The sequence below is a fragment of the Podarcis liolepis genome, assembly GCF_965112155.1.
Source record: "Podarcis liolepis genome assembly, chromosome: 6".
Taxonomy (NCBI): domain Eukaryota; kingdom Metazoa; phylum Chordata; class Lepidosauria; order Squamata; family Lacertidae; genus Podarcis; species Podarcis liolepis.
Window position 1 is genome coordinate 19,921,238 of NC_139559.1, and position 20,785 is coordinate 19,942,022.

At 46.5% G+C, this 20,785-nt stretch overlaps 1 protein-coding gene across 1 annotated transcript in view; it reads left to right on the top strand.

Moving 5' to 3' along the window:
• Nucleotides 1–3,538: 3,538 nt before the first annotated feature.
• Nucleotides 3,539–20,785, top strand: part of LOC310709054 (opsin-5-like) — a 65,793-nt gene continuing 48,546 nt past the window's right edge. The window contains exon 1 of the mRNA XM_083508184.1: nucleotides 3,539–3,847. The gene's annotated coding sequence lies outside the window, so the exon portion shown is untranslated. The remainder of the gene's footprint in view (nucleotides 3,848–20,785) is intronic.

Genomic DNA, 20,785 nt, shown 5'->3' on the forward strand with positions numbered 1-20,785 from the left:
TTTATACTCCACCTTTCCGGGGTGGGGGGGAGTCTTAAGGTAGTTCGCAACATCCCTATTCAGCAGGGGCTGGGAACATCCCAAGGGCCACAGTCTTTTCTGGGGAACCTCCTGGGGGCCACACACCAGAGGCAAAAGTGGGCTGTTCATTACATGTGAATTTTACCTTTGTGCAGTAGACAGGTTCCTGCACACACTAAGACGCCCCTCTCTAGCCTCTGTCCAGGCAAGCAAGAAGCACTTTGTAGCCAGGCAAAAGCACTGGTGGCCTGGAAGTCCTGGAGAGACTTCCTTCCAGATAAGAGAGGCCTAGGGGGCCATGTTTGCTCCACATGCCCGAGGCTCCCTGTTGCTATTAAGCAGTAAAGCATTTTTACAAATCGGCACACTAAAATTTAAGCAGCATAAAACAGAGAAAGCCAACAATCCATAAAGTCATAAGCTGTGACAGTGGCAGAGGAAATCCCAACGACGGCTGCAACTAGCACCTCATCACAGTAGCATGAAACCATCTCAGCTGGCTGTTGAAGCCAATTTTGTTTTCTCAGCGCGTCAGGTTCAGAGGGAAAATGGAGCAGTGCTACTGAAGTTAATGCCGAAGTACAATTAGGAGCAGCATAAAAATCACCGAGAAAGCTTATACAAAAGTAATGGTAGGGGGACCGTCTACTGGTGTGGAATATTGAGTTCATGTAGAACTGCCTGTTAAACTTCTTCCTTTTAAATGAGGACTCTTAAGGCAGTGCGATGTAGTGGTTAGAGTGTCAGGCTAGGACATGGGAGGCAAGGTCTCAACCCCCAGTCAGCTGCGAAGCTCACTGACCTCAGGCCAGTCACTGCCTCTCAGCCTGACCTACCGCACAGGATTGTCGTGGGGACTAAATGAAGAGGGGGAGAACCAGGTATACTATCTTGAGTTCCTTGGAGAAAAAGATGGGATATAAATGCAGATAATAATAATAATGCTCTAATGCAAAGGTTCCAAACTGACCCTAATTAGATGATAAGAGCATTCTACATGGTGCAGAAGTACGAGACATGTGACTCTCCCCAACCCCAAGTCAGAAAGTGAAATAGAGAATTGGGAAAGCTTTATTATATCTTAAATGAGCAATCTTGGAGCTGCTTGAAAAGCTTGCTCTGTAAAACCCCCCTCCCCACTGCTATCCCTAAGCCCAGATCTGTGGGAGCTCGTAGCTGTGCTTATTCATTGGTAAGGAAATGCTACTCTGCGTATGCTTCATGGCAGAAGGTAGACTAGGCTCTGCAGAAACATCTCTGGGGGGATCTGGCAACAGATCTCGGTAGTAAAACTGGAAAAAAATTAATTGATTGCTTATCTTTTAGCCTTAATGTTCCTTATAACTGGTTGCCTCTGACCAATAAACACATTGTTAATATGTTGGCCACCTAATTAATTTTCTGTTAGCATCCCTGATGTTTGGTAATTCAGAGGTAGACTTGTACAGTTGAGGCTGGTCCATTTGAGCTATGGGGGGATTGGCCCACCAACCTCAGCCTGCTCTTAGCCACCACCCCCCACCTGCCTGCCACTTACTTAATACTTCTTCTTAGTCTCTGCGTCACCCCTTTTAGAACTTAGCTGGGAAGAGCGGAGGGGAACCCCAGTTAGTTGGCTGTGCCTGTCACCCACTGTGCCTCTCCCTGCCTTATGCTCTTCATGCCCCAAAGGACACCAGCCATCACTGGATGGATTTAAAAGGGTTCAGGGTGTCCAAAATCCAGCAGGCTGCAAATGTTGATGGACTCTCAAGTCTCTTCACATGCGGTCAGCATCACCAATGATCAGGGATGATGGGAGCTGTCATCTAGGAATATCCGGAAGACCACTGGCTCTGCTATCCTTACCCAAAAATCATTTCTAATACAAGTACTCACAAAAAGTGCTTCCAGTATTGCCAGGGGAGATTGACAATGCCTCACATCTAAAAATCGTGTTCTTTCTCCATAACTATGAGTTGCTTGCATTACAATGGATAAAGAGTCAGTTGATTAGTTAATTGATCAAAAGCTTGTTCTGCTGTGTGGGATCCCAAGCCATGCCCTGATAGCACCACTGTATGTGCCTTCAATGTTCATCTCAGTGGTTTAAAAGATATTTGCTTTTAACCCTTTTCCTCCTCAAAATCTGCACCACAGGGAATTGGCCAGCCTTGCAAAGCTGTTGCAAAAAAAAACCCCTACATAATTTGTGTGAAGTATTTCTTGCTTTTAGGAGAATCACTGCACCCATCATGACAATCATGATATTGTCAATCCAGTTGCATGCCAGCTGCTCATATGCTCACAGACTCTTTTCAAACAGGAGATTTGAAGGGAAATAGACCTTTGCTAAACTGTTGCTCTGGATTAAATTTGATTTGTTGATTACATGCTCATCTCACCCTTTCCTTCTAGGAACTCGGAAGTGTGTGTTATCTCCTCCCCCCCCCATTTTATCCTCACAACAACCCTGTGGGGTAGGTTAAGCTGAAAGATAGTGACTGGCCTATGATCACCCAGTGACTGAGTGGGGATTTAAACCCTGGTCTCCACAGCCTCAGTTTGACACTTTAACCACTATGCCATCTAGACTTAGAAGACAATTTTGCCTATTGTGCCTTCACTTGCAGGAGTCTGGGACCCATCAAAAACCTTCCCTGAAGCTCTGCGATTGGTACACAGTCGACGCTGCATCATAGACTGTAGCCAGCAGAACAAGTACAGTGCAGGTTAATTTATGGAAAAAACCAAACCTCTGCTAAAAAGTCACACAATTACGATGGATTAATTGTGCGACTCTTTAGCCAATTAATGATTCAATCCGCATCCATCTTCATTCGAGTAACTCAAAGTTCCGACAGCCACAGAGTTTTGGCCTCTTGCAGCAAAGAGAACGACAGAGTGCCTTGGCACCTTTTAAGACCAACCCATTTATTGTGGCAGAAGCTCCCATGGACTCAAAGCCACTTCTTCAGTTACATAAAGGAGACAGTCGTAAGATGGGGGCAAATGGCAAGGAGCTGCAAAAATGACAGCCAGCAATCTTAGGTGCACATATGTTGGCTTGGCACAGCTTTATAACCTTTCACAGATTGGTGGTATTTGTTGAGATGATTGTATGAACACAGGGTAGCGGGCAGGGAACTACTGACTGAGCAAGAAACAGTGTCGATAGCCCAGATCTCCTGGTTTTAGGAAGCCAATCAACACATGAGGAGTGCAATTTTTCAAAAAGAATCCTTTCTCTCATTAAACCTACAAGTGATGGCATTGAAGTTCTTGGTGCTTGTAATGGAGATGTTTCCCAAGCGCTGCACGTCCCAGCTGTCCCCCCTCTCTTCTCCCCATCCCATCCCACCCCGCCTGCCCCCACCCCCGTGGCGGGCTGGCCCTCCTTCTCCCCCCCTCTCCCCCACCCTCTGCGCCTTGTCCCTCCCCCTCGTGGTCCCGGCACTCACCCGCGGCTCTCCGTGGGTGGCAGGCAGAGGAAGGGCTGCGTGCGACTCCGCTCCTACATCAGACACACAGTCCGGCGCCGCAGTGGTGGCGGCAGCAGCAGCAGCCAGCCAGCCAGCTAACCTTGCCCTGCTAGCCAGCAAGGTGCGAGCGCGCTGTCGAGGAGCGCTGTCCGCCCCCTGTTGGTGCTGAACAGCCCCTGAGCGCGCCTCTCCGTGGTCTCCTTGCCCAGCCGCGGGGTAAGGGAGAGCGGCGGCAGGAGGGCGCTGCCATGGGCTCCGCGGCAGCTCTCCAAAGTTTGCCGGTGCACAGGACGGAGCCCAGCTGAAGGAGGAAGCGCCCGGGAGTCCCCCTGCCCACACGCTGCACGCCTCTCCGCGCGGAGAAGGTAAGGGGAAACGGGGCTCGCCCGGTACTGCCTGAGCTTGGGAGGGTGGGGAAAGGGAAGTCGAGGCAAAGTCGTGCGGACGCCCACGGGCTCCTGACACGCGCGGGTAGAGGGGTGCCTTGACCTCCAGTCCACACGAAAGCGCCAGGGGGCGGCGGGGAGAGAGACTCGGCAGCGCTGTCGTATTGCAAATCACTTGCCCCGAGTTACTTCCTGGGTTATTCGCTCTGATGGAGTCATGGGGGGGGGGGGTGTCGTCTTCTTCTTTGCAACCCGCTTCAATGCATGTTGAGGGTGGAAAAGAGTGATTTCCGATCCGCAGGGATGGCCCGCCATACAGAGGCAGGATGAGTAGTAGCTTCTCATCCGGATTAATAAATGCTGGGTATGAAGGGGCAATTACTTCGGGTAATGTTCCACCGCACTGTTTGGATATTACATGGGGGAGAGAGAGAGAGAGAGAGAGAGAGAGAGAGAGAGAGAGAGACTGTGTACTGGGATAGGCGGCAAGTAGGACAGAAACACCCTGGCAGAGCAGAGATTGTGTGTTTGCAACTGCCTCCAATACTTTTTTTCTTTTTAAATCCACCACTACCTCCACAGTAGGTATGGTAACTAGTCCTCAAGACTAAGGACTCTATCCACAGCTATGGAAGAGCCATAGCTCAGTAGCAGAGCACGCAGAAGGTTCCAGGTTCTGTCCCTGGCATCTCCAGGTAGGGCTGCGAATGTCCCCTGCCTGAAACTCGGGAGAGCAACTGCCAGTCAGAGTAGTGCAATACTGAGCTAGATGAATGAATGACTCAGTTTAATGAGGGATTGTGTGTTTGTGTGTGTGACAACTTCACAACAACTGAGGATGGCTCAGTTGGTAAAGCAGGAGCCACATAATCTCAGGGTTGCAGGTTTGAGCCCCACATTGGGGGAAATATTCCTACATTGCAGGGGGCTGGACTAGATGACCCTCCTGGTCCCCTCCAACTCTGTGATTCTGTGAAGATCATTACATTACAATTGTGTGTGTGTGTGTGTGAGAGAGAGAGAGAGAGAGAGAAGAGAGAGAGAGAGAGAGAGAGAGAAGAAAGAGGGAGACAATTTGCAGAGCAGGTGCTGTGTTAGAGATTCCTCTGCCCCCACAGTTAGAAGATTTGTGTGAGTTGGGGCTCTTTCTAGACACATCATAGAAGCCGGTGGGATAATACTCTGGATGGTAGTGGCTGTGTGCAATGCAGCATCACCAGCCAAGGGATATGATATTGAAAGACAGTGTGGTGTAATGGTTAGAGTGTTGGGACTATGGCTCAGGAAACCCAGGTTCAGATCCCTGCACAGCCATGAATGAACCTCACTGGGTGACTTTGGGCCAATCAGTAACTCTCAGCCTAACCCCCCTCACAAGGGGTAGAGGGAAAAGCCACGTGTGCTACCTTGAGCTCTTTGGAGAAAGCACAGGCTGTAAATGTAATACAACAAATAGATACATAAAAATAAGTACTACCCTCCATCCAAGGACTATGCTTTTCACCTCACTATTTTAAAAGCAGAAGCTGAAAGCTAAACTGTGCTGGAGGAGTATGCATATAAGTTTTCTGTCCAGTGAAGGAACACGTCTCGGACTGTAGACATGTTCACATGTTGCACTGAACACAGGTACAAGCTGCAGGTACACGGGTTTGTTTGAAAGTGCACACTTGTTGATTTGTACAGCTCAGGTGCACATTGGAACAAAGGAAGTGGCCAGCTTCTGTGCCTGATGTTGGTCTTTGAAGCACGGGGTTGTCTGCGACACCGGCAGCAGCTCCCCAGGGTCTCAGTCTCTCCCAGCCCTGACTGGAAATGCCCCGGGGATTTACCAGGAACCTTCTGCATGCAAAGCAGGAGCTCCCTGGCTGAGCTATGCCCCCCCCCCACAAAAACAAACAAACCACACACCCAGATTGCACATACATTGGATGTTATAGGTGAATAACTCTACAAGTGTGCAGCTAAACTCTTTGTGTGCACAGGTACACTCCTGTAATGTGCAAACACTCAATCTGAAATTCTCGTATGCATTTGTGAGCTGGAGGAGAGGGAATACCAAACAGTAGGTGTTGTGTGGTTCCTGCTCAGAGATCATGGCTGTGTGTACAGGCTTTCTTCCAAAGCCTGCGAGAGATTTCTTTAGAAAAGGATTTGCATGATACAGTATTCCTTCCAAAATAAGCAGGCAAGGAGGAGAAGGGGTGTGTGTGTGTGTGTGTGTGTGTGTGTGTGTTTAAGAGCTCCTCCCTCTCTCAAATATATGCCCATACACAAACACACCAGAGCAAATAATGTTGTCCTTAGTGCCAAGCGTAAAGGTTAGATTTTCTCCAACGGAGGTGTGTATTCATTTCTTTGTACCATCTCAGCTCAGAAGCTACGCACCAGCATGAGCTGTATGTGTGCGAGACCCAGCCAGAATTGGGAGCTTAGTATGACCCTCAGTCCAACAACAGAGTATGTTCTATCAGCCTTTTACAAAGGTGGAAAGACATCTCCAAGGCCAGAGTGTGTGGTGAGAGAGATCTTTTCTCTTCGGAAGCATTTATATAGGCATTCCTCCCAAACTTTCCTTTAAGAAGTTCAAGGTGGAGCACCTGATTCTCTCACCTCTGTTTTATCCCCACAACCACCTTGTGAGGTAGGTTAAGCTGAGAAATACTGACTGGTCCAGGAACACCCAATGAGCTTCATGGCTGCATGGGGAATTGAACCCGGGTCTCTGTTGTCCTAGTCCAATACTCTAACCCAGGAGTGGCTAACCTGTGGCCCTCCGGATGTTGTTGGACTCAAACCCTTATCAACCCCAGCCAGGGATAATCAGGGGTGCTGAGAGTTGCAGTACAGCAACATCTGGGTGGCCACAGGTTACATCCCTGCTCTCTCCATCGCACCAAACTGGACCTCAGGAATACACTTCCTGTGTATACATGAGAGAGAGACAACAGCTCTTGTGACTGGTCACAACCGCACCATACATTCAAAGCACATCTCTCCCCACCCCAAGCATCCTGGGATCTGTTGTTCACCAAGAGTGCTGGAGATGCTAGCTTAAAAACTACATTTCCCAGGATTCTTTGGTAGGGGGTGTACTTTAACTGTACGGTTTGGCTGTGACTGGTATGTCTCTGAAACCCATATAAGAGTCTGTGACCCACAAGTCTTCTCCTAAGCCCTTCTGCCTAGGAATTGAGAGGGTTGTGTTTCTGCACGAGAACAACCTCCCCCCTGCCACTGGAGCTGTGTGGGAGAAGGGGTGGGGTGGGGGAATGCACAAGACTAGGAAATCTTAGCCCAAAGGCAAGAAATGGAGATGGAAAAAAGGTCTCCCCTGGGAAGGTACATAGGAAGCCGTCTGGTATACTAAGCCAGGCTGTTAGTCCATCAAGTGCAATATTGTCTACAGTGACAGACAGGAAGCCTCCAGAGTTTCCCAGGCTTACCTGGCGATGCCGAGGACTGACCTTCTGCATGCAAAGGATGTTTTCCACTTTTGAGTTGCAAATCCTCCCTGCTGTGACTGTGTATCAGAAAGACCCTTCATAACATTGCTATTATGTTCGATACACCCCCTCAGAGAAGGAGCTATAAGTGGGAAAAATCTCAGAGCAAAGACTGAGTGGGTGGCATGTGTGTGCGATTTCGGGGTACGCAGATATGCCTTTGTGTGCACACGTACGTTCCTCAGACAGACACTTCCTTTTTTTCTTTTTTCTTTGCAAGAGCAAAGGCTGCGTGTCACAGAAACTCTTGCCCTCCACCCCGCTCTGTTCTTTATTTCCTCATGCGACAGAGACACAGAAGAGGCATACTCAGGGCCAGTTCTGACGCAATGATTTGGAGGAATATATATTGAAAACATCATGGCAGGATGGAAAAAAATCTACATATGGTTCTGCAGGGATATGCCAGCAAAATCTTCAGGTTTTGCACTGTGGGCATAAGAGTTTGCTACTATACCCCAATACATAATCAGTGTTCAGAGGGGAAATATGTTGTATTCTGAGAGAGAGAATGAGAATGAACAAGTTACTCCAGTGGGAGCTACAGTAGGAATAGTGATCGTGGAATCATAGAACTGGAAAAGATCCTTGAGATCATTCAATCTGCACCCTTGTCCAATGCAGGTCTTACTCTAGGACATCTGACTGCATTGGGGGGAAGTCATGATCCGTGATAAGTTTTGAGGGAGGCATAAATCAAATGTTTCTTTCAAAACAGGCCCATTCCTTGTTCATTTATCTGCTACATCCAAGTCAGACCTAGACCCAAAGTTCAGAATCATTGGACCTTTCTGTCAGTTTGTTTGTGCTGGTGTTATGACGCCTCAGATTTGGGCTGTTCCTGTGTTTTCTAGGGATGGAAACTGATAAAAGGATTGCTTATTCTTCTGTCTTTCAAATGATCAATCAATTCATGAACTGGTTTACATTTCATTCAGTTGGCATATCCTTAAATCAGGGCTAGGGGCCCTGTTGTTGGACTCCCAGTTCCTATCAGCCTCAGCCAGCATGCCTAATGGTCAGCGATGATGGGAAGTGAAATTCCCCATCCCTACCCTGAACCTTCAGTATAGCTCAATATAGTTCAAATTGTCTGAGATACCTGCAATTTTAATGAGAAGAAGTTACCACTCTTTGCTAGAAGGGAAACTTCTAAATATTACCTTTTTCATTCCCTTTTCATTTTGCCATCACCCAACAGTCATCCCCACCCCACCCCACCCCACCCCAGAACTTGTGAATTTTAATCCGAGTAGCATTTTGCCTCACTGAATGAAATTTGTTCCCCCCAATTAATCTGGTGAATGTAGCATAGGGCAGTGGTTATAGAGTGCTGGGTTTTGACTGAGGAGAGCTGGGTTCAAATTCTTGACTGGTCAGATAGCCTCAGCTTCACTGGATTGTTGTGAGAGTAAAATGTAAGCCTCCCCGAGCTGTTGGGAGGAGGAAAAATATATTAAAAATGTGATGCTGATTGGAATCAGCTGATGAAAGCTTCCAGACCTAGCATTTTCTTCCCACACTATTCTTCCTTCCTAGAACTCGGGTGACCTCTTTACAGCAAGATCTACCATACAGCTTATATTTTTGTGAGCGAAGCATTCTTCTTTTGTGGGTGGAATATGCACGTATAGCCATTACGTTTGTGTTCAGGTTGTTTAGTGCTGTGGGTCTATTGTAGACGGACTTTATTGATGGGAGAAAGCACTCTAGAGAATAGCTGTCATTAGCTGAGCAGGTGGATTCACTTGAGAAGAAGTGATTGACGTAGAAATTGCTTGTCGTTATGTCGACACATAGTGCAGATCCCCTCTTCTTATGAGCATATGAACCTGCCTCTTACTGAATCAGACCTCTGGTCCATTTGGGCTGGCAGTGACTTTCTATACAGGTCTCACGCAAGGGTCTTTCCTAGCCTTGCTAAAGAAGCTGGGAATTGGATGTAGGCTGTTTTGCATGCGAGAGCCGTGCTCTCCCACTGAACTATGGCCTCTTTCCCCTGCCTAAGGGCATTCTATCACTCTCCATTAAATATAGAACTTCATATTTATCAGTGACACCCTTTCCCCCCACCCCCCTTCAGAAATACTAGACATTCAAAGCAGCAGAAGCCAAGATGAAAATCTGCCATGTTTCAAAGCTAAATGGCGTTCTTCAGATCTCACATCTTGCTGGTTGAAATCCAAACTTGGGGTAAAAAATTGTGCAAATTTAAGTTCAGAGGCAGCTTGGCTGAAAAGGCAGAATCCAGCAATTTCACAGAATGGTATCTCAAAGTTCATGGTGCTCTGTACCTTGTCCGTGTTGAATTCCAAGACGCAGGTTTGGAGAGTCAAATAAGAAGACATAGCCTCTCCAGCATAGCAGCTGCAGTTGCGGCTTCTTGAAAAACTTCAAAAAAAATTGTTTTTAAAAAAGACACATTTAAACTTTTTTTAAAGTGGGTAAGATGTGTATCTGTATCTTTTCCTGCAACCGGCTTGAGCAACGGAGCTTAAATCAAATCCAGCAGCAGATTTGTACATCTACAGAGTCCATGGATAAGCAGTTTTATTTTTTGCTTAAAACGGGAACAGTTTCACGCTAGGGAAGAAAGGTCAAAATGAGTTTACCCTTGGAGGCTTAGGGCATTAAAGGTGTATATGTATGTGTGTGCTTGCAAGCTTCCAAATGTACAGTATGCATTTTATATTTGCAAAAGGCACCCCTGATACTGAAGCATTGGCATGAGGAGCAGTACTGCATACTGTCTCTGTAATGAGCTGGCACGCTGCACAGAAGGTCTTATTGCAGCGGTGGGCAAGAAAATGCCATTAAAAGCTTAGAACTGATGAGAGCAGTAGGAAGACGGCCCAGAGACTGAGTTCCTCCTCAAATTGGTGAGCAGGCCCCATGGTGTAGCAGCTACCAGAGCATGGAGAGATAGCTTCTGCATGGCATTTGTATCCACCCTTCCTCCAAGGAGCCCAAGCCAGCACCTCTAATTCACCCCCCCCCCACACACACACAACCACCATTTTGTCCTCACAACAACCCTGTGAGGTAGGCTAGGCTGAGTAAGTGTGTATTCCTCCCAAGTCCATAACTGGAGATTTGAACATAAGTCCAGTTCAATTTGCTCTAACACCCTGGCTATCTTTTGAAGCCAAGCGGTCCAGAGACAAATGAGAAAGGAACGCAGGGCGGCAAACACTTCTGTGATAAAACAAACACACACACCCCAAATTAAAAAGGCAAACAAACAATAAATACCTAAAACTGCTTAAAGCATTCTTTAAAAAAACATGAAAGCATCTAGAACAAACTCAAGAGCAGGTATGGCCAAATCATGGGCTTCCTCCAAATGTCAGTGCTACTCAGAGTAGAACTGTTGAAACGGAAGGACCTAAGTGAGTCATGTCCATTAACTTCAGTGGGTCTACTCTGAGTAGGGCGAGCATTGGCTACAGCCCTCTGTCTCTGGGCAGGCCTACCAAACAAGAAAATTATGTCTTTAAAAAAGCAACATGTATTAATCAATTCATTTAAAAATGGAGGGCTGTAGTTATGCCAAGTTTGCCCTCCCCTTGCTCTGAGTGGCAAGTCATGCCATAAGGGGACTTGGCCAGGCTCGCAAAGCTATTGCAAAAAATTCCCTACACAGGATTGGAAGGAACCTAGCCCACCCCCTTGCAATGCAGAAATCTCAACACAAAGCCTCCCATCCAATTTTAAACCGTACTAAGTCCTGCTTAACTTTGCAAATGTGCTAGTAATTTTATTGCTACACCACTAGGGGGGGGAACATAATTTGCATGAAGTATTTAGGAAAATAATTGCACTCATATTAGGTGTTGCCTGCCTGTGGCCTCATTGTGATCCAGTTGCTTCTATGTGCTAGTTCAGGCATAGGCAAACTCGGCCCTCCAGATGTTTTGGGACTACAACTCCCATCATCCCTAGCTAAGAGGACCAGTGATCAGGGATGATGGGAGTTGTAGTCCCAAAACATCTGGAGGGCCGATTTTGTCTATGCCTGTAGTTGCACATATTATCACAGACTCCTTTCAAAGAGGAGAATGAAGGGAAATGTCACCATAGCTCTGGGATGAATTTTATTTATGTCATACCTTTTCACCCCACCTTTTCCTCCCAGGAGCTCAGGGCAGTGTGCATGGTCCTTTTTCATTCCCATGATATCTTCACCACAACCCTGTAGGGTAGGTTAAGCTTACAGATAGTGTCTGGCCTAAGAGCTCACCTAGAGAGTTTCATGACTGAGTGGGGATTTGAACCCTGGTTTCCACAGCCTCCCCGTCTGACAGTCCAGACACCCTGGCTCAGAAGACAATTGTGACTATTGCTCAAGACTCTGGGATCCACCAAGAACCTCCCTCTGAAGCTCTGAGGTTGGTACACAGGCAATGCTGTATCACATCGCAGCAGCAGCAGCAGAACCGTGCCGTGCTATTTATGGAAGAAAATAAACCCATGACATTTGGATCTATCTGCTTCACTGGCGTCAGGACGCACATTGACCTAAGACCTCATGACCATATCCTCTGTTCCCATTACTTCATGCTAACATCAAGGTCAGGTTTCTCCAAAGGGCTGTGCCCCATTTTATTTCTCAGGGCAGATTTCCGCAGGAGTTGAATCTGAAGGTGGGATGAGCTCTTTAAAACAAACAAACAACAACAGCCCCCTCCCCACCCTCAAAAGCAAAACCCTGTGACTTCTGCTATATTAAAATAAAATTATATATTTTAAAAAAACCCACCACAAAGCAGATTTGGCACGTTAAATTCACAAATGCTTTTTTATTTTATTTTAACCATTTCTCCAGCAATATTACTGTAACTTCCTTAGATGTACCTGTGTCCAGTGCAAGGTGAATTTAAAGGACCTGGTTTATGGTCTCCCTTCAATGGAAAAAATTGACAAATCTCCTTGTTTCTGCACAACCACTTGCAGTAAGCGTACCTTACTGTTAATGATAGCAGCACATCTATCACTCTGATCCAGACATGCCTTTCATTATAATAGCTGAAGTGATAGATGAACGCCTTACAAATGGCTTCGGCATAACCATAAAAACGGACACATCTGACGTAATCTATCAGAAATAAAACTTCATCTCCTGGATTTCTTTTTTGGCCTGCCTGGTTTTACAGCTATACTACTCCCTCCCTGCCCCCAACCCCTTCAACACTTGTTGCTTTGAATCAAAGGTTTAAATGGCAACTTGGACGGAAGAGGGGGGTGGGGAGAGAGAGATTTACCTAGAAGAAAATTCCAAAGTTTCACAATAATTTATGTGGATAAACCACAGAGCCTAGGGCTTGCTGATCAGAAGGTCGGCGGTTTGAATCCCCGCAACGGGGTGAGCGCTCATTGCTCAGTCCCTGCTCCTGCCAACTTAGCAATTTGAAAGCACGTCAAAGTGCAAGTAGATAAATAGGTACCGCTCTGGCAGGAAGGTAAACAGTGTTTCTGTGCGCTGCTCTGGTTCGCCAGAAGCGGCTTAGTCATGCTGGCCACATGACCCGGAAGCTGTACGCCGGCTCCCTCGGTCAATAAAGCGAGATGAGCGTCACAACCCCAGAGTCAGACACAACTGGACCTAATGGTCAGGGGTCCCTTTACCTTTTAAAGAAACATCTCTTCATGCTCTAAGTGGATGGGTAGGCAGAGAGGTGGTCCAGCAGCAGATTTTGAAAGACAGACTTGAGGGCAGCAGAATACTTGAGAACAGATGGATCTGACCCATGGGGCACAAGGCTGTAAGATGTTGTCTTCTGTAAGCCCTGCTCAAATGACTGGGAGCTGAGCAAGAGTGAGACCATAGCGCTAGGAAGGCAACTTTTAAAATGGGCTATTGTGCTCTTCCTTTAAGCCCCTGCTTCTTCTGCAGACATTAGAAGGTGACTTTTTTTCTCAGCACAGAGCAGTTTATCGCCACAGATCAAATGCCTTTTAACACTCGGTGCAAGGGACAGTTTTTAAAGCTCTTGCAGTTTCCCTTCTCCTCGATGTGCCTTTGCGCAGGAATAATTGTCCCTCAGCCTGTGTGCGCCGTATGAATGAATGAGTGGTAAGGTACCATTCTGGATTTTTCTGCCTCGGGAGATCCCTGCTTTCCCCCTTTCCTCCTTTGTTAAATAGAAAATGTTTTCTGAATTAGTGCGCAGACATACAACTTGCCTCCTGTTCTGTGCCGTGGTTTCAAGGAAGAATAAAACACAGCTCCCAATAACTGGAGAACTCAGAAATTACCAGAGTAGAACTAAATAAAGGTTAGGTCCAATTAGGGTAATGAGGCTGCAGGTTTTGTTTATTTATTGCACCGAGGTCTGCAGCAAATATGGCCGAGTCCTTAGAACACCTTTCCATTGTGAGCCTGCGGCACGGCATGGGCTGAAGACGTATGATGCTGTAACCTGATGAAGCTAAGCAGATTGCTGCCTGGTCAATGCCTCCATGGAAGGCTGCCTGGGAACCTGAGTCAAGCTGCCTGGAGGAGAAGCAGGAAACAAACATAAGAGAGCAATGAGCAATGTGATGGACCACAGTCTTGTCTTTTGTTGCCAAGAGGCATAAAACACACCTCTCCACATCTGTTGCACCTGAGGTCCTTCACCTACAGAGGGTTGCTCCTAGTGAAAGCAAAAAATAATAATGCAGAGCTGGGAAGAAGGCAAATCAGAATCAACTCATCTCTGGGTGATCTGAAGTTGGTCATCAAAGATTCCTGGCTCCCAAATAATTTTCTTCCCTTACTCAAATGATACCTCTGGTTTAGACCACAGTTTAGTCCATTAAGTAGGGTTTATTTCATAGCTCCCATCGTTATTTTGGACTGAGAAGAGGGAGGTTGTGGGTTTCTGGAGTAGTATTTTGTATATCATGGATACCTCCCCTCCTTTCATCACCCCCAAACTTATACTGTATGCAACATTAAAGTCTCACATCGAATATAACTGACATGTAGAAAGGACATTATGATCTGAAAATAGACAATGTATGTACTTTTGTAACCCAAGAAAATCTTGAATAAAAACAATTAAAGGAAGAAAGCAAGGGGAAGAGTTACCCAAGAGTGGGGGGTTTTGTGTAGAAAGGTCTGTGAGCTCTGCTTAGACCTAGTGCCAAAGCAAACTCCTGGGCTCCGAGTTCTTTACTTCTAAGTGGATGCCTTCTGTGGCTGGTTCCAGTTGGTGGATCTTGGGGTAATATAACTCTTGCCCCACCTCCGCTATGGAGGGCTTGCTCTGTTGAGAGAGCTTGCAGGAACATTCCAAGGGGATGGAATGTTCAGCCCGAGGGGAACCTTCCACTCTGGTCAACCTTCCGAGGGCCACATGCCAGGGATGGGAGGGGCCAGAGGGCAAAGTGGGTGGAGAAAGGAATGCAAATGTCTCCATTGCACAGTAGGGTCTGGTTTTTTGCGCGCACGTTTCTCTATCCTTCATCTAGGCGAGCAAGAGGCATTAATGTGAGGGTACATTAAAACTAGGCAAAAACAGTTGGAGTGCAAAACAGGGTCAACACAGCCCAGAGGCATAGGTTGGGCCTGGGAGGGTTCTGAGGGCCAGATACTGAGGAACGGAGGGCCATATTTGCCCCCTGCTGTAGTTCCCCATCCCCGATCTAATGGATTTGTTGTGCTAAGTCTTTTGTTGAGTTCCTGGAAACCTCAATTTCCTCTCCTTTGAATAGTTCTCAATGCTTGTAGGAAGTTTGATTTCTCTGACTTGGTCTCTGGGTCACTGGGCATGAAATGAACAGGTGAAGCTGCAGTGGGGTTGGCAGGGCAGGGCTTTGGAGCAGATGTCTGGGGCACAACTCAGAGAATGGGCTAGAAAGCCCCCCCCCAACGCAGCTTGCTCTGCTGACCACCCTTTGAAGTAATGCTCATTACCAGAGGGGGAAGAGAACCTTTGGCCCTCCAGATGTTGCTGAATGTCCCATCTGCCCCAGCAAGCATGGTCAGTGGCCAGGGATGATGGGAGTTGTAGTTCAGCCACATCCCCTGCATTGCAATGTAAAGAGACTCTGATGTCCAGAGTCTAAGGTGACTTAACTGCACCACTGCAGAGCTGCCTTGCTCGGAGTTAGACAATTGGTTCATCTAACCCAGAATTGGCCACTCAACCAGCATAAATTCCTTATGATCTCAGGTTGAGTTCTTTCTCTGCTCTGCTACCTGAGATGCAAAAGAGGCCAGGGCATCTTTAACAGGGATGTAGAATAGAGGGTTTCAGCAGGTGCGGGTTGCAGGGGAGGCTACAGCTGCCCTTGCACTATGCATTTTAAGCACATGGCTTCCTCAGAGGATCCTGGGGGAAGAGCTGTAGATCATCTGCTTTGCATGCAGAAGTTCCCAGGTTCACGCCTAAGCATCTATAGCAGGGCTGCCATATGTCCAGAATTTCTGATTTGTCAGTCGAAAATTGCAATTTCCCTGAAAACTAGGTAAAGAAGGGGCAACTACTGCCAGTCAGTGCTGCCAGGACTGACCTAGCTGAACCTATTGTCTGACTCAGTATGATTCTTATGGAAACTTTAGTTTGCTAAAGGTGCTGGGAACCGCAGCTCTGTGAGGGGTAAACTATAGTTCCCAGGGTTCTTTTTCGCAGGTGCCATGTGCTTTAAACCTATGCTCATATGAAGCCTATACCTGCTGAAATTAAAGGTGCAGGAGCCCTGACTTCTTTTTAATCCAGAGACTTCATTTAACTGGGGATACCATAGAGTAAATTTAGGACCTGCTGAATGTGCAATAATGATCAATGCTCAGACTGCTAAATATGTCCTTATTTGGGATAGCTCAGAGCAAGATTCCTGCATTGCAGGGGGCTGGACTAGATGGCCCCCGTGGTTCCTTCCAACTCTGTTATTCTCTCTGCTAGGGATTTGAGGGCTTGAACCAACTTGAGCAAACCTACCTGGCAATTTCATACTTTGGGATTGCACAGTTATTTTGGTTTGAGCCCTTGTGCTTCTAGCGTACGGTATATCTAATGACCTAGTGATGGTCTAATAAGTTTAAACTTAGCATCAATTTAAATCAGCCAGACACAAAAGGAAGCAAGAGGTGAGCTCCCTTAGACATTCATCATATAGAGCACACGGAGACTGGATTTTCATTAGCTGTAAAATTAAACACTGCAAAGCAGCTTCTTCATCCTGACAATTATGGAAACATCAAAAGAGAATGATGCTCGCAAGTGCCTTTCTCCACGCACCGGTTAGGAGGCTCTAGCTAGTTAATATAAGGCAGCAACAAAGAGCTTGCATTCCAGAGCCTCCTTGAGCATGACCTCCCTGTGGGAGGAGGAAGGAGGACCAGAGGACCATTTTCGTTGTTCCTCCCTTTTTGTGTTCCTCCCTTTTTGTGTTCTGTTGAAGGTGAAAGTTTATACAAATACATGAGCCAGATGCGATCATCACATGTAGGGACTGGTGAACCAGTCCATTTCAGTTTGTCTCAGTTTCTCATTTTTTTCTCAATCAAGTTCAGTGGTCCATGATGCAACATCCTTGTGAAAATTCACCATCATTTATGCGTGAATTTATTTTTAATTCACATTTTTTCCTAATACTGCAATTCATTTTTATTTGTTATTTTCACTAAAATGCATTTCATGCACACACAATTTTGCATGCATTATCTAATCTGAGAACGATATTGCAAAATTCAAAACAGTGTAATTTTGAAGAATGAGTGTTTCTGTATTTTTCAGAAAGTGCAGATTAGATAGGTTTGCCTTTAAAATGCCAACTGGATCCAATTTCTCTCCCATCCTTAATACAAATAGAAGATAGATCCTGAATTCAAATAGGTAGCTGCACATAAGCATCTACAATCAAACCATCGTTCCTGGCCTGGGGGAAGTTGCTTTCAAAAACAAGCAAATGTTTGACTCTGGCTTGAGGCGAGCAAGTTCCTGCAGTGAGGAAGTCTGGCTTAAGTTAGATATAACTAGATTTTAAAGATCTGCCACTTGCCTCTGGGAAAAGTTTTGTGGTATTTCTCATTTTGAGGTCAGGCGATGCAAAAATGTCAGAGAGAGGGCTGAAAAATAGAGTTAAGTGTTTGCAGTAAAAACTTTTGTTTCAGGTCATAAAAGTGGTAGGTTTCAGATAATAAAAACCAGGCTGCATAACAGTTTTCTTTTACAACATTCACAAGCAAAGTTATCGTCATATTTAACTCAATGGACTAGCCAAATTTAACGACCCAATATTATAGATTATCCAGCTACAATAACAATTGTCCTGGAGCTTTTCTGGCTAGATGCAAATAAGGACTTTTAGTAGTCGTGCATGAGATGGGATTTCAGCAGATGTAGCTCGCATGACAAGCTACACCTAGGAAAATAAGAAGCAGACTTACACCGAGTCAGACCATTGCTCCAGCTAGCTCAGCGTTGTCTACACTGACTGGTTTCCAACAGGGAGTCTCTCTCTGGAACCTGGGAATGTCTGCATGCAGATGTTCCACCTGGGAATGTCTACCACTGAGCTGCAGTCCTTCCCCAAATCTGTTGTCGTTTAGTCTTTTAGTCGTGTCCAACTCTTCATGACCCCATGGACCAGAGCACGCCTGGCACTCCTGTCTTCCACTGCCTCCCGCAGTTTGGTCAAACTCATGTTGGTAGCTTCGAGAACACTGTCCAACCACCTTGTCCTCTGTCGTCCCCTTCTCCTTGTGCCCTCCATCTTTCCCAACATCAGGGTCTTTTCCAGGGAGTCTTCTCTTCTCATGAGGTGGCCAAAGTATTGGAGCCTCAGCTTCACGATCTGTCCTTCCAGTGAGCACTCAGGGCTGATTTCCTTCAGAATGGAGAGGTTTGAACTTCTTGCAGTCCATGGTACTCAAGAGTCTCCTCCAGCACCATAATTCAAAAGCATCAATTCTTCGGCAATCAGCCTTCTTTATGGTCCAGCTTTCACTTCCATACATCACTACTGGGAAAGCCCCAAAGCTACCACCTGCTAAAAGGCCTCCTTCTATGCCACTATTATAGGTGAAGGCAGTCTGCTTTTTTCCCCTCTGCATCTGCCTACCTGAGATGGAGCCCACTTCCTGGAGCAAGAGATCTGCTCAGGGTAAAGTTACCTCCAACATGATGAGAGCAAGCTCTCGGACAGGGCTGTCACACTGATATTCCCATTTGATCTTTCAGTCCTCGGATGCCAGCTGGACAGAAACCATATGAACAAGCAACCTGCCTTGCTCCTCACAGGGGTTTGACGTACAGAACTCAGCAGGGCCAGCTTTTTGTGGTGTGGAGCTAGAAGTCACCTGGCCCACTAGCAGCAGATCAAATTACTATTAAAGGAATAGCTGCAGGGACCAGTTCAAAAGAGAGCAACCTTATTGTAGTACACTGATGAACTGAGAGGCAAGCCAGCCATGCACTCTCTCTCTCTCTCTCTCTCTCTCTCTCTCTCTCTCTCTCTCTTTCTCTCTGCATGCACACACGCACATGCGCGCGCGCACACACTGGTCTTTTCTCTTTGTTTTGTCCCACCCCCTCTCTTCTGGCTGTACCACACACCTGGACTCCTCTGCTGTTGGTTGCCAACTGAGCTCCATACTTGTTCCTTTCAGCAGTGGATTGAACTCCAGCAATTATTAGCAGATGGTCATAGAATCTTGGAGTTTGAAGGAACCCCAAGGCTCATCTCATCCAACCCCCTGCAACGAAGGAATCTCAGCTAAAGCATCCACGACAGATGGCCATCCAACCTCTGCTTAAAAAGGAAGGAGAGTCCACCACCTCTTGTGAGAGTTTGTTCCATGGCCGAACAGCTCTTACTGTCAGAAATATTTTTCGACTGTTTAGTCGGAATCTCCTTTCTTGTCGCTTGGATCCATTGGTTCGAGTCCTACCCTCCAGAGCAGGAGAAAACAAGCATGCTTCCTCTTCCATGTGACAACCCTTAAGATATTTGAAGATGGCTATCGTATTGCCTCTCAGTCTCCTCTTTTCCAGGCTGAACATACCATTATGCTTCCATTACCTGCCATGATTTGTTTGCCTGCCTTCTTTGCTTCCTGGCCTGTTGAGAGAATTAAGGGGAACAAATAGGCAGGGCTGTGCCAGTGTGGTGTAGTGGTTAAGAGCGGTAGTCTAGTAATCTGGTGAACTAGGTTCGATTCACTGCTCCTCCACATGCAGCTGCTGGGTGACCTTGGGCCAGTCACACTTCTCTGAAGTCTCTCAGCCCCACTCACCTCACAGCGTGTTTGTTGTGGGGGAGGAAGGGAAAGGAGAATGTTAGCTGCTTTAAGACTCCTTTGGGTGGTGATAAAGCGGGATATCAAGTCCAAACTCCTCCTCCTCTTCTTGCTTCAGTGGCACACTGAGGGCTTGTCCACACTTCCGCTTGCTTTGTGTCTAGAAAGCACAAGTCTGGGAGGTTTTCTGCTCATGCTTTCTAAGCAAGAGTCCAAGTGGTTTTCCATTTGCCCTGCTGCTTTCTCCTGGCTAGGCTGAAATGGAGCAGTTGGCGCAAGGTCAGTAGACTTTGTAGTTGAATGGGGATTTGAACCAAGGTTTCCTAGGTTCTAATCAAACACTCCAACCCAAGCATAGGCAAACTTCGGCCCTCTAGATGTTTTGGACTACAATTCCCATCATCCCTGACCACTGGTCATGTTACCTAGTCCCAAACATCTGGAGTCTGCCTATGCCTGCTCTAAACCTTCAAGCCTTCAGATGCCATTGGACTCCTACTTTCATCAGCCCTAGTCAACATGGCCAACAGGCAAGGAGTATGGGAGTTGTGGTCCAACAGCATTGGGTGGTCTCCAGACTGAGGAACAGAACTCCAAGTGCAACACTGCACTGCCTGTTAACTGTACGTGACCAGATCTGGATCATGCCCCAAGTGCATAAAAGGTGAAACCCAGCAGAACAATGGTATGAGAAATGACAAATATAAATGATAATGACTTGATTCCATCACGTAACCAGGTCATGTGCTACCATATCGCAAGAGAAGCAAGCTGAGGGAGAGAGAGAAATGAATGAGGGATATATTCATAAAGGATCAAAGTAGGTACCCAGAAATTAATCAAGAAAATGTAAATATGATCTATCTGGTGGGGCTGCTGAACTATTTGTTTCAGGTCTGTTTGAATGGGTATGGAAAGCCTATTTAAAGCACAAGCTTATAGGCTGTTCTTTCCTAAAACCCACTTACCTCCAAAGATTAATTACCATTCTGGGGAAAGGAAACCTTTGTCAAATGGGTTAGTGCTCGCTTTTCTTCTCTTAAGACAGCAGAGGTCCTTGAAACTTTATCTCTACGAGTTTCTAGCATCCATAGGGAATGTCTCTGGCTTTTTCTGTTCTGAATTGCAAAATATATGCACGAGATCACACAGTATATGCATTTATATGAAACCATATATATG